This window comes from Vombatus ursinus, unplaced genomic scaffold, assembly GCF_900497805.2.
Source record: "Vombatus ursinus unplaced genomic scaffold, bare-nosed wombat genome assembly UNPS02014787.1, whole genome shotgun sequence".
Lineage (NCBI taxonomy): Eukaryota > Metazoa > Chordata > Mammalia > Diprotodontia > Vombatidae > Vombatus > Vombatus ursinus.
The window spans coordinates 783,659-797,096 of NW_020954565.1; the positions used below are offsets into that span (position 1 = coordinate 783,659).

At 33.4% G+C, this 13,438-nt stretch overlaps 1 protein-coding gene across 1 annotated transcript in view; it reads right to left on the reverse strand.

The window, feature by feature from the left end:
• Positions 1 to 13,438, reverse strand: part of DPYD (dihydropyrimidine dehydrogenase) — a 1,024,364-nt gene that overhangs the window by 595,657 nt on the left and 415,269 nt on the right. The window lies entirely within an intron of this gene.

A 13,438-nucleotide genomic window follows, 5' to 3' on the forward strand; every position in this document is an offset into this window, starting at 1 on the left:
CACACACACACACACACACACACACACACACACACACACACACACACTATATATTCATTTCAGAGACCATTTTCATAATGCCCTCTTGTTCTAATATGTCTTGGCAGTTTTATTTCGTGATTTCTTGAAATATGATCTCTAGGCTCCCATTTTCGACATGACTTTCAGGTAGTCTAGTGATTTTAAAATTACTTCTTGATTTCCTTTTTCCTGGTCAGTTCATTACTCTCTTTCTCTCTCAATAAATTGACATATTAACATAATAGGAATATTATCATTACTTTAAAATGACAATGTAATATTCAAAGATCTATTTGTTGTGATAAAAATCAAAATTAAAATGACAAATTTACCACATTGATTACAACTATATGTATGTGTGAGTATCTGTATATTAAGTGTGCATACATAGAAATGTCTATAATCTGTGGCAGTGGAAATGGATAGATTCATAAGGAGACAGAAAAAGTATATATTTTTTCAAATCGTATATTATATTGTCATTAGGTCAAATTTTAGGATATGAATGTAAATACAGCAAGCTCATTAATAAAAACTATGTTGTACAGATTTATAAAAAATTCCTATGAAATTCAAAGTGCTTCAAGTAATGATCTAGTGATGAACTCACTGTGTATCTATTATCTAGGGATTAGTCTGGCTAAATTTGGAGGATCACATCGTTAAGGTTGCCAGAGATGGATGAATGTTCCTGCCATAGCAGCTGTAAGGGACCTACAGATATGTTGCAATCTATACCAGTGGAGGGATTTCTCACACCAATGGAATAGCCAATCCTTTAAGCATTGGAATAAATAACTATACCTTTGTCATCAGAGTTATGAATAGCATAGATCTCTCCTCCTTCTAAGAAAGTAATTAGTTGGTAAAAAGAAAATCTATAGTTGGAGTATAAAGGGCAAGTTATTGTGTGTGTGTGTGTGTGTGTGTGTGTGCGCACACACATGCACATGTGAATGTATGATAAACCAGACCCAAAAAAAGAAGGGGGAAAGTTATCAAAAAATTAAAGCAAGAGAATGGGAAACACAAAAGCCTAGGAAATCATCCATATGTTGCTGTCATGTTTGGGTGGAGTGAGACAAAGAGGCTGGGGAAAAATACATGGTACCCCCCCACACACATATACATAAACATACATGCACATAAAAAGATATATCAGAGTACACGATTCTCCCAAACAGAAACTAAGTGGGGGAAAAATTCCAATTATCCCTGGCTATGCAGCTGATGCTCAGGCATCGGTTGACAACTGGATGATTCACTGATAGTTCTTGCTTTGTATTTGTTTAAAGGAAATATTTGGGGACTATCTTATTCTTATAGATTTATTATTGTAACACACCTTGATATTAAGTGATCTTCTGGGTAATAGACTCACTTAATGTTACCTTATTTTTAAAATCAAAATTACACATCATATGATACTGCCTCTGTGAAGTTTCATGTGATAACAAAAACAAGAGATATCTAATCAATAGACAGAAAATCAAGTTACATGGTCCCACTAGGTCACTCTAACGAGGCTTAATCTCTGAAATGGTGATGCTTGCCTAAGCTGTGGCTTTTAATCCTCTCATACCAGGGGGTCCCCAAATCCATGTTATTAGCACTAATGTAAAAAGAATTAATACTTTGCACAAGGTTATCCACTCTCCTCAAATGAAGGGGTTAATGCCAAAATAAGCCTTTAAAGATGTAAATGATTTCCCCCATGTGGCTGGAAAACAGCGCATGTGTTATTCATTTTAAAATTATTAACATATAAAAACATTATTATCTCCACAGTTAATATACACCTCACTGACAACCTTTTGGTACATGACAATTAAGGAAGGTGGCATCCTTCATGAAATTATAAAACATATATCATTTATTAAGTAGCAAATTATATATTTAATTTTGGCTATAATGATTATGTGAAAAGTGTCTTCATAAATCCCAAGACAAATTATGTCAATGACGCAGTATTTGTGTTTTTTTTTTTTTTTGCCTCTGGATGGTAAACACCACTGAAATTTATTTTCTATGAAATCCATTTATCAGAAGCACTCAGATACTCAGCGAAGTAACTATTAGTATTTCTTTCTTTTTAGAATTCTTGTTTGAAACTGACTTATTTCACATTTTAAAGCATGGACTGCTGACAAACATAAGGATTGCCTTTTGGATTCAGTAAAAAAAAAAGGATCACAACTCAAATGTTTACTGATAGATAAAAATGAACATTTATAAGAATAAAAAGAAGAAAATGAGTCAATCACAGCATACCATGCACATTTGCCTAGAAGTAGTTGTCCATGTGTCGCATAATCTACATATAAACTTTACCTTGAAAAACCAAAGAATACTCTATGTTATGAATAAATGAAGGAATTGAAGTCTAACATACTTCTTTGCTAGGGAAACTAAATTATTTTTATTATTATATAAGAATATATGTACATATACATCAATAGATTTATGATTTTATCGACTTAGTTGCTCCCATACATATATATTAAGGAGTTAAGTGACTTCCTCAAGGCACAACCAATATCTGTCAGAGAGAGAAGTTGAACCCAGACCTTCCCAACTCCAAGGATTCACTTCTATCTACCAAGCCTTCATGACTCTCATCTATGTGTAATGTAAAGAATAATATAATGTTGTCTTGATGATTTGAAGCAAATCAGGATATCTCATCTTCCTTCTTGACCCCTTCCCTGGAGGATTTTTGCCCTGAGCCAGGAACTACTGGAGAAGGGTTTGTGTGACTCATACATCTGCCATCTTAACTAAGAGGGTCACAGTGAGTAATCATGATAACTCATGATTACTCATCAATAATGATCAATAATCAAAGCAATAACAAGGCAACAGCTAGCAAGAGTACGCCAAAACTGCAGGGTATGTGGAACCCCACAGAGTTGGCAGCAACAAAGGTGTGGCCCCTGTCATGAAGGCTGGGTGCTTGAGTTCCTAAAACTGATCTGGTATGGTCAAATCATGCAGGAGAAAAAGAGTAACAATACATTGATGAAACAGATTTGAACTGAGAACCCGTGATACTTCACTGCCTTTCTCCCATAGTACTTTCCCTACCAAAGTAGGGAGGAATGGTTGGGAGAAGGGAAAAGAATTCTGTTCTAGATGAGTTTATAGGACAATACTCTCAAACATTAAAAAACAATGAATGCCTGTATCATTCTCAAAAACCAAGACAGAAAGTGATATGCCAAATTTCTTTTATGACACAAATATACTCCTAAACTAGAATGGAATAAAGTAAAGAAAGAGAATCATACACTAACATCATTAAGGAATATAGATTTAAAAACTTTAAGGAAAACCTTGGTGAAAAAAAAAGACTATAGAAATTTAGCAAAAGAAAAATCACTGAGTACAATCAAGTTATATGTAAAGCAGGGCTCCCAAGAATGGTTCATCATCAAGGAAAACAACCTAAATGATCAAAAAAAAAAAACAAAAGGAGGTAAAAATCCAAAACAATACTATTATATCAAAAGATACAATAGCCAAATATATAATTATATGATGACTTTATATAATAGAAATATATTTACCTAAAACAAAAGCTAGCATTAATAACAATGAATATACACTAGAAGCTTTTGAAATAAACAAAGGAGTAAAGAAAGAATACCCATCTTTCCTCATTATTATTCAACATAGTTCAGGAAAAGTCAGAAACCTACACAATTCAAGAGAAAGAAATTAAAGCATCAATATAGGCAAAGAGGAAGGAAGAAAACAAATATTTATCAAGTGACTACTTTACAAATATTATTTCATTTGATCCTGGCAACTGCCCTGGGAGGTTATTGCTATTATTGTTATCATTAATTAAATTATTAATTGATCTGATTAAATTATTAATTGATTTAATTAATTAAAATATTAATTAGAGTATTATTAGTATGCTATTATTATTCCCATTTTAAAATTGAAGAAATTGAGGCACACATTTAGGAAGTGTCTGAGGTCACATCTAAACCCATATTTTCCTGACCCTAGCCAGAATGCTCTATCAGCTATTTCACCTAGCTGCCTTGATGTAACGACAAAACTATTTCTCAATGGTTGGTGATGTGACAGTTTGTTTAGAAAATTCCAGGGAATCAGCAAAGAAACTATTTGAGACAATTAACAGTAGAAACTCCAGAATTTGAAAATTCCTCAAAGGAGGGAGCAAATCTTTGAATCAATTGACAGTCCTGGTCCTTCTAATGTCTTCAGTAAAGTTGTAGGCTACAAAATATAACAACTTAAATCAACAACAATTCTGCATAAAAATAAAAAGCAAGGGGCAATGATAGAAAAGGGAAACCCATTTAAAATAACTAAAATTCATAAAATATCCTTGAGTTCATGTAGCAATGCACGCAATATCTTTATAGATTAAATGCAAAAATGTTCCTCAAAACAAATTAAATAGCTGTAGGAACATTCAGTACTCATTGCTGTGCTGCCAATATAATAAAAAATTTAAGTACTACCAAAGTTAACTTACATTTTAATTATACCAGTTAAACTAGCAAAAGGATACTTTACAGAGTTAGAAAAATAATAAAACTCATTTAGAGGAGCAAAATTCTAGAATATGAAAGGAAATAAAGGAAAAACTGACATGAACAGAAAATAGGATTTTCAATCTGTATGATATACTGTATTATAAAGCAGTACTTTTTAATATTATTTGGCACTGGTTAAAAAATAGAAAAAATACATCAATAGAGCAGACTAGATGAGGAAGACTCAGAATTAACTGAACTTATAAGCATAGTGTTTGATAAACCTGAAAAAAGAAATTACTTAGGAAAGAAATACTTATTTGACAAGAATTGCTGGAGGGAAAAGGAAATAAAGTTTAGGTCAACAATTTATACCATATACCATAATAAATTTTATATAAGGCCTAAATATAAAGGATGATACTATCAACAATATTAGAGGATAAGCCAATGATATACCATGAGCATGAGGTAAATTTTTAAGCAAACAAAGGATTGAGGTAATTATATAGGATAAAATAGATCTTTTCAATTCCATGAAAATAATAAGCTTTTATCTGAACAAAATAAATACAGCCGGCATAAGAAAGGAAACAGGTGACTAGGAAAATACTTTTTGTATCAGCATCTCCAATAAGCATCTATGACATAGAGGCAACTAACAGAGGTATAAAAGACTAAAAAAAGCCATCTACCCACTGAAGTGGTTAAAGGATATGAAAAATAAATCTCAAAGGAAGTACAAATTTAACAACTCAATAAAAGATTCTCTAAATCACTCATTTTAAGAATAATGTAAGTCAAAACAACAACCCCAAGTTTTAACCTCTCATCCAAAAAATTGGCAAAGATGACAAGACAGGAATAGTAAACATAAGAAGGATTGTGGAAAGATAAGTATGCTACTATATTGCTAGCTAAACCTGGAATTGATAAAGACCATTATGTAAAGCAAAGTTGGAATTATGTGAAGTGAGTGACTAAAATGTTCATACCCTATAACTTGGATATTTCACATCTAACTCAAAGATTTAATGACAAAAAGAAAGGCCCCATATCAGCAAAATATTTATAGCAGCACTTTTTTTGTGGTAGCAAAGAATGAGAAAAAAATAGCCCAAATTTACAAATGGCTAAACAAGTTCTACTACACAAATGTAGTGGAATATTACCAGGATATAAAAAAATCAATAAATATGATGAATACAAAGAAGCATGGAAAGACTTAGGATGACAGACCTAGCTAGAGCAAGAAGAGACTGTATAGGCCACCTAGTTCAATCATCTTATTCTACAGATGATGAAACTGCAGCCTGGAAAATTTGAAATGAATTCCCCAATGTCACACAGGAAATAAATGGCAGAACTAGAATTTGAACACAGGTTCATTTGACTCCAAAGCCAGAACTCTTTCTACTATACCTGATACAAAGTAACATATACTGACCCAGGAAAGCAATGATTGCAATAATGTAAACAGAAATGACAAAAATAGTCAAAATTGAAAGCTAAGAAATTATAATAACAAGTTTGGTCCCAAAGAAGAGAAATGAACACAAATCCCCCTGCTTCTCTGCAGAGATGAGGAACCTTATGTATAATATTGGACTATTTTAATATGTTGTTTGATTTTGCTAAACTTTTTTTCTATTGGCCTTAATTTCCTTATCTGTAAGCTGGGGATAATACTGCCTACCTCTTAAAGGTGCTGTGAAAGCCAAATGAAATAATGTATATAAAGTGCTTTGCACACCTTAAAGTGCCATATTAACACTAGTTGTTTTTGATGAGAAAGATGATAATGATGATGATGATAATGGTGGAATTTTGGGAGCTAAGCCATAATAAATACTTCAAAAGGAATGGCATATCTTGAGGATAAATAAATATGCTTTTAATAGTAAATGTATCACGTTTAGTTCATTCTTCTAAATCTTTTATTTAGTTATGCCTATATTTTTCTTTGTTTTCTGAGCTGCCAAGGGTATCCCAAATGATTCTTCAGTAAGTGATACTGAGCATCTCCATACATAATTAGTTTGTTATTCAGAAAGCAGACTTGGACTATTTTTGAGGGCAGTATATGACTCTGAGTCATGGAACCCTGAAGTCTCCAGAGAATTGAAAATGAATATCACCCATAGGGCAATGGAGAAGCTCTCAGTAGGTATGAGAAGGCAGACACATATTTCTAGTAAGGTAAGACTCAGAGAAAGGATGGCATCAAAGAAATAGGTGATTAAAAGGCAAAATGGGTTGATCACATGGACTCATTAAGGAATGGCCAATTAGCAGTCTTTATGCTCCAATGAAATTCTCTGGACATCAGGACAAAGAGAGGAAGGTCTGAAGCAAGTGGGTGAACCCCTTGTTCAAATTTATGGTAGGACATGGATAAGATCTGCAAAGGATAGACTGGCACAAATGAATTTCAGTGCTTCATAATAGAAAATATCCATGGCAATGAAATCAGAGAACTAATATGTAAAAATACTAATTTATTCTATATTTATATTATTATAGATTAATTATCATTATCTTAATAATTTTATCTATATGATAACTTATTCAATTATAGGCTTTTGCCATCTGGAGTCACATTTTATTTTTCCTATACACCCTAAATAGTTAATGAAGAGGTATGTCATGAAGGGATACTCAATAAACATCACTGAGTAATTGGCAATGGCAGAATTTACTCTGACATATATTATATCCATGACTTTGGGCGAGTCATTTCACCTCTTGGACTTCAGTTCCTCAACTATAGAATGAAGGTGTTACACTAGATGGCTTCTGAGGTTCTTTCATATCCAGGTTTATAATCCTATGTCATTTGGGTCACATTCACTTTCTCTGCATCATTTATGGTCCATTTCTTTTCTTTCCTTTTCATCCCCAAATGGCAAAATAGTCAATGGTAATGAATTCTGAAGTAAGGTTGTTACATTATGGGCTTCAAAGTTGTAATTCTTGAGACATGAAGTGCCTAAAGTCTCACAAGAATAAGTCTATAAAACCAATGATGATAAAAGAACCTGGAAAAGGTTGATTAGGAATAGAGGTAGAGATAAAGATAGAGATTATGATAGGGGTGTGATGCAGCATGGTGTGGTGGAGAGACATCTGCATATCATCTTTAAGACTGTAGGAAAATGCTGATGTGTATTTATGAAGGAAGTTTCCCCAGTGAGTGTTATACTAATAAACATAGTTCTGGTGCCTCTGCAGAAATAAATAGAAATAAAAAGAGAAAGCAAAGAAAAAGAAAATAAATAGATGAGAGAAAAAGAGGTATTAAATTCTATAATCATTTGTTAAACATCAACTTTGTGAAAGATGCTGTGCTAATATTATAAAAAGATCACAGAATCAGAGGATTTTAAGAGTTTGAAGGATCCTGACCAGTCACCCAGTCCAATTTGTACTTGTACAATGAGTGGTTATCCATTAGTGGATAGAGATCTGGGCCTGGAAGTCAGGAAGACCCGAGTTCAAATGTGACCTCAGACACTTACTAGCTGTGTGATCCTGGGCAAGCCACTTGATCTCTGTCTGCCTCAGTTTTCACAATTATAAAATGGGGATAATAACAGCACTTACTTCTCAGGGTTGTTGTGAGGGTCAAATGAATTAACATTTTCAAAGTGCTTGACACAGAGTAGGCACTCTATAAATGCTAGTTAGCTAGCCAGCTAGCTAGCTAGCTAGCAGCAGCAGCAGCAGCAGCAGCAGCAGCAGCAGTAGTAGTAGTAGTAGTGGTAGTGGTAATGGTAACGATACTAACAATAACAACAACAACATCCTCCAAGAAGGGAGAAGCCGTAAGTTCTAGAGGGTGCACATTGTACTTTATGATAGTAGGAAGTTTTTCCTGTCATTAAAATTAAATTGGACCTTTTTCAATTTCCACCCAGTCTTCCTGGTTCTTCCCTTTGTGCCCAAAAAGCACAAGTCTCATGCTTCATACACATGGCAGCCCTTCAAATATCTGAAAACAGCTAACCTCTATTCCACTTTCCATTCCTCCCCACCTCCATCTTCTTTTCTATAGAATAATCCCTATTTCTTTATACTAAATCATCATATAACATTGACTCAAGGCTTTTGATCATCCTGGCTGCTGTCCTCTAGAGACACTCTACAGCTTTTCCATGTTATTTTTTAACCACTGTGCCAAGAGCCAGTTTCAATCCTAACCCTCCTTTTCCTGGTTGCTGTGCCTCTCTAAATACAGCCCATTTTAGTTATCTTTTTAAAGTCACATTACATTATTGACTCACACTGGTCTTGGTCTTGCCAACTACTGCTCTCCCTCAGTTGTTTATTTTTTTGAGAACTCCAATAACCCTTCCTCAATTTTGTACTTGGGAAGTTGGGCTCTTGTACTTATGTAAAACTTTACATTGATCCCTATTGAAATTCATTTTAATAGACTCAGGCCAAAGCCCTAGCTTGTTAAGATCATTTTGGATCCTTATTTGTCATCCAGCGTCTGAATTATATTTCTTGGTTTTTTATCGTCTGCACATTTGATAAGCATGCCATCTAGGATTTTATCCAAGTCACAGATAAAAACAAACAAACAAACAAAAAATATATATATGCATTATCATATGGGCATGTGTACTTAAGTATGCAATGTAAACATATACATCATATATACATGTAGGTATCATGCAAAAACATTAATTGTGTATGATATAAATACAAATTCAAATACAAATAAATAAATATATATTCATAAATGGGCAGCTAAGTGGCATAGTGGAGTGCCGAGTCTGGAATCAGGAAGATTCACCTTCCTGAATTCAAATCTGGCCTCAGACACTTACTAGCTGTGTGACCCTGGACAAGTTACTTAATCCTGTTTGTCTCAGTTTCCTCATCTGTAAAATGAACTGGAGAAGGAAATGGCAAACCACTCCAGTATCTTTGCTAAGAAAACCCCAAGAAGGTCACAAAGAGTTGGACACGATGGAAAATGACTGTACACCAAGAATGTATTCAAGTATATATGCATATATAAATTTTATATTACTTAAATACATGTGTACTAGTGTTTATGTTTTTGCCTTTCTTGGTGTCTGGCACTGAGCTTAGTGCCTGACACACAGAATGTATTTGGTAAATGATTATTTATTGATATTTCTAAAGGAAAAGCTGGAGAGGGGGTATGAATATGCACACACATACATGGATATAAATGTGATTTATATGCATTTCTACATATACACATATACATATATGCATATATATAAAGCACATACAGATACTCATAAAACAAGCATCCTTTTCCCCACTTTGAAACAATGGAAAATAGTCTAAATTTCAAAATTGTATCAAGGGTAATCAGCACAGTGTTTTACAAATAATAGGCATTTAAAATGATTGCTGAAATGAATTTAACATTTAGACAAAGTATCAAAATGTTAATAATTAAAATATTACAAAATAGAGTTTTAGGATAATGAGATTTAAAGTATTCAAAATCAAGGAAGAAATATTGTTCAAAACATTTTTTTATGAAAGAACTGATTGCCTTTCAGGTACCAAAGGGATAGTGTTGGGGGCTTTGGATATTTGCTTATTTGTCCAGTTAATTATTCATAAAACAACTTGTATATTATGTTAAAATAAAAATTCCCTGATATGCAGATGTTATAAATCCACAAGGCACATTCATTAATAATGATCTGTAAACACTTATCAGATTTAATTACTTAAGCATCAAGATTAAAGAATCACAAAAACAGATAAGAAAAAAATCATAATTTTTTCAACCAAAATAAAAAAATGGTGAAATCCAAATTTTTTTTTCAAATTCTCAATTATTAAATAACAAAAGCAAAAATACCATTATTTTTATTCTGAAATCTCAAAGTGGAGCAAAATGAATACATTAAATCCTATAATGTCCCCATTGGAAAGGATCTTTGAGCAAAAAAAAAAGTCCTAAACCACCTATTAAGCACCTACTATGTACCAGGCACTGTGCTAATCATTATAGATATAAAGAAAGGCAAAAACAGCCCCTGCTCTCAAGGAACTTACAATACAATAGTGGAAACAACATGCAAACAATTCCATACAAACTAGATATAGACAGAATATACTGGAGGTAATAGGTAGAAGATACTAACATTAAGAGAGATTCAGAGAGGCCTTCTCTAGAAGGCAGGATTCTCGCTTTTATTTGAAGAAAGCCAGGAAAGTCAAAAGATGGAGATTAAGTGGGAGAAAAATTTAAAAATGTGGGATAGTCAGTGAAAATGCATAGAGTAAGGAGACTTTTGAGGTCAATTCATCCAATCTTCTCCAAAATTAAACACAGTATCTAACATAGAGCAGATAATTAACACAGTGCCTGACACATAGTAGGTACTTCTTAAATGTTTATTGATTGGCAGATTGATTTTTTTTTCCAATTTTTAAAACATTTTATTTTTTTGAGTTCCAAATTTTATCCCTTCTTCCCTCCCTCCCTTCTCCCATCCCTAAGATGGTAAGCAATCAGATATAGGTTATACATGTGCAATTACGTAAATGTTTCCATATTTGTCACTGTACAAGAAGATTCAAAAGAAAAAAAAAGAAAGAAAGTGAAAAATAGCACGCTTCAGTCTGTATTCAAACAACATCAGTTCTTTCTCTGGAGGTGGATGGTATGCTTTTTCATTAGACCTTTGGAATTGTCTTTGATCATTGTATTGCTGAGAATAGCTAAGTCATTCACAATTCTTCATCAAATAATATCGTTGTTACTGTGTACAATGTTCTCCCAGTTCTGTTCACTTCACTATACCTCAGTTCATGTAAGTTTTTCCAGATTTTTCTGAAATCATCCTGCTTATCATTTCTTACAGCACAATAACTTTCCTTTACAATCATATATCATACCTTATTTGGCCATTCCCTAATTAATGGGCATCTTTTTTATTTCTAAGACTTAGCCACCTCAAAAAAGAGCTACTATAAATATTTTTGTACAAATAGGTACTTCTCCTTTTGTTTTGATGTCTTTGGAATATAGACCTTGCAGTGGTATTACTGGATCAAAGCGTATACACAGTTTTATAACCGTTTGGGCATAGTTGCAAATTGCTCTCTAGAATGGTTGAATCAGTTCACAACTCCATTAATGGTGCATAAGAATACCAGTTTTCCCACATCCCTCCTACATCCAACATTTTACTTTGTTGTCAAATTAGCCACTCTGGCACCTCAGAGTTGTTTTAATTTGCATTTTTTCTGATCAATAGTTATTTAGAACACATTACAGATAGTTTTGGTTTGTCTGAAAACTGCCTATTCATTATCCTTTTACCATTTATCAATTGGGGAATGACTTGTATTTTTATACATTTGACTCAGTTCTCCATATATTTGAGAAATGTGACCTTCATCAGAGATACTTGTAAAACTTTCCCCCATTTTTTCTGCTGTCCCTTATAATTCTAGTTGCATTGGTTTCATTTGTGCAAAACCTTTTAATTTTATATAATCAAAATTATCTATTTTACATTTTGTAATGCTCTCTATATCTTCTTTGGTTCTAAATTCTTCCCTTATCCATAAATCTGAGAGATAAACTATTCCATGCTCTCTTAATTTGCCTATGGTATCGTCCTTTAGGTGTACCCGTTTTGACTTTATCTTTGCATACAGTGTGAGATGTTGGTCTATACTCAATTTCTGCCATACTGTTTTCCAGTTTTCCCAGCTATTTATGTCAAATAATGAGTTTTTGTTCCAAAAGCTTAGATCTTTGAGTTTATCACATACTAGATTACTATTGTCATTTACTATAATGTAATTTGTACCTAATCTATTCCGCTGATCCACCGATCTATTTCTTAGCCAGTACCATATTGTTTTGATAATTATTGAATGTTTTTTATTTGAATGGATGAATATCACAGATGAGGAAATTTAATCCCACATGGGGGAAGTGACCTTCCCAAATTAACAGACTGAGTTAATAATGTATGGATTCGAATATAAGTCTCTTTACTCAAGAACTAGAAATTTCACCACTATACCATGCCAGCTACAACACCATATAAGACACTTGGCTACATTAGAATGGTGTCCTTCTAAAAATTTTAAGACTATGGAGCACTTCTGTGTTGGTTTGCATGGCCTGGAAATACAACCCTTGGCTATGGCACAGGGGGATAGCCTAAGGATAAAGCAGCAGACAAAAACTTCCATGCTCATGTTTTCTTCCACAGAATCTTTAGAAAACTATCATGGAACCCTTAGGGTTCTATGGAACTCAGAGTGGAAAAATCACTATTCTTGAGTACTAGAGAAATCAATTCTAAAGTTGTCATGTCGACTGGAAATGTATTCTTTACTCTAGGCAAATATAACCTCACCATTGTTCCAGTGTACCAAGAGGGGAAAAAAAAACCCAAACCTAAAACCAAAGAAACAAAAACAACAAAACAAACAAACAAACAAACAAAAAACCTCTGTCCATATTGGCATTTGAATCATTTGAATGAGAACCCAGACTCCTAGTTAATCCAACCAGCCTGAATTATATCTGCATTAATCAATATGAATTAGAATCTTCAGTGCCTTTAAGTAATGGGAACTTTCAGAATTAAAATTGCAGTCTTCTTGAGGTCAGTGCAAGTAACAATTGGCATCAGTATGCACAGTAAGTTAGCAACATGAGACTAAAACCTTAATTCCCAATTTATTCTGGTAACCCCTTAAAGGCATACCATTGATTAGGGCTATAGGATATATTACTCTAATTATTTATCATCTATAACATTTGAGGCCGCATTTCCAAACAGATCTATATTGGGATTGGAAGATGTGTTGAAAAACTCTGTGTAAGTGAGTGTGTGTGTGTGTGTGTGTGTGCGTGCGCATGCGCACGCATTTTG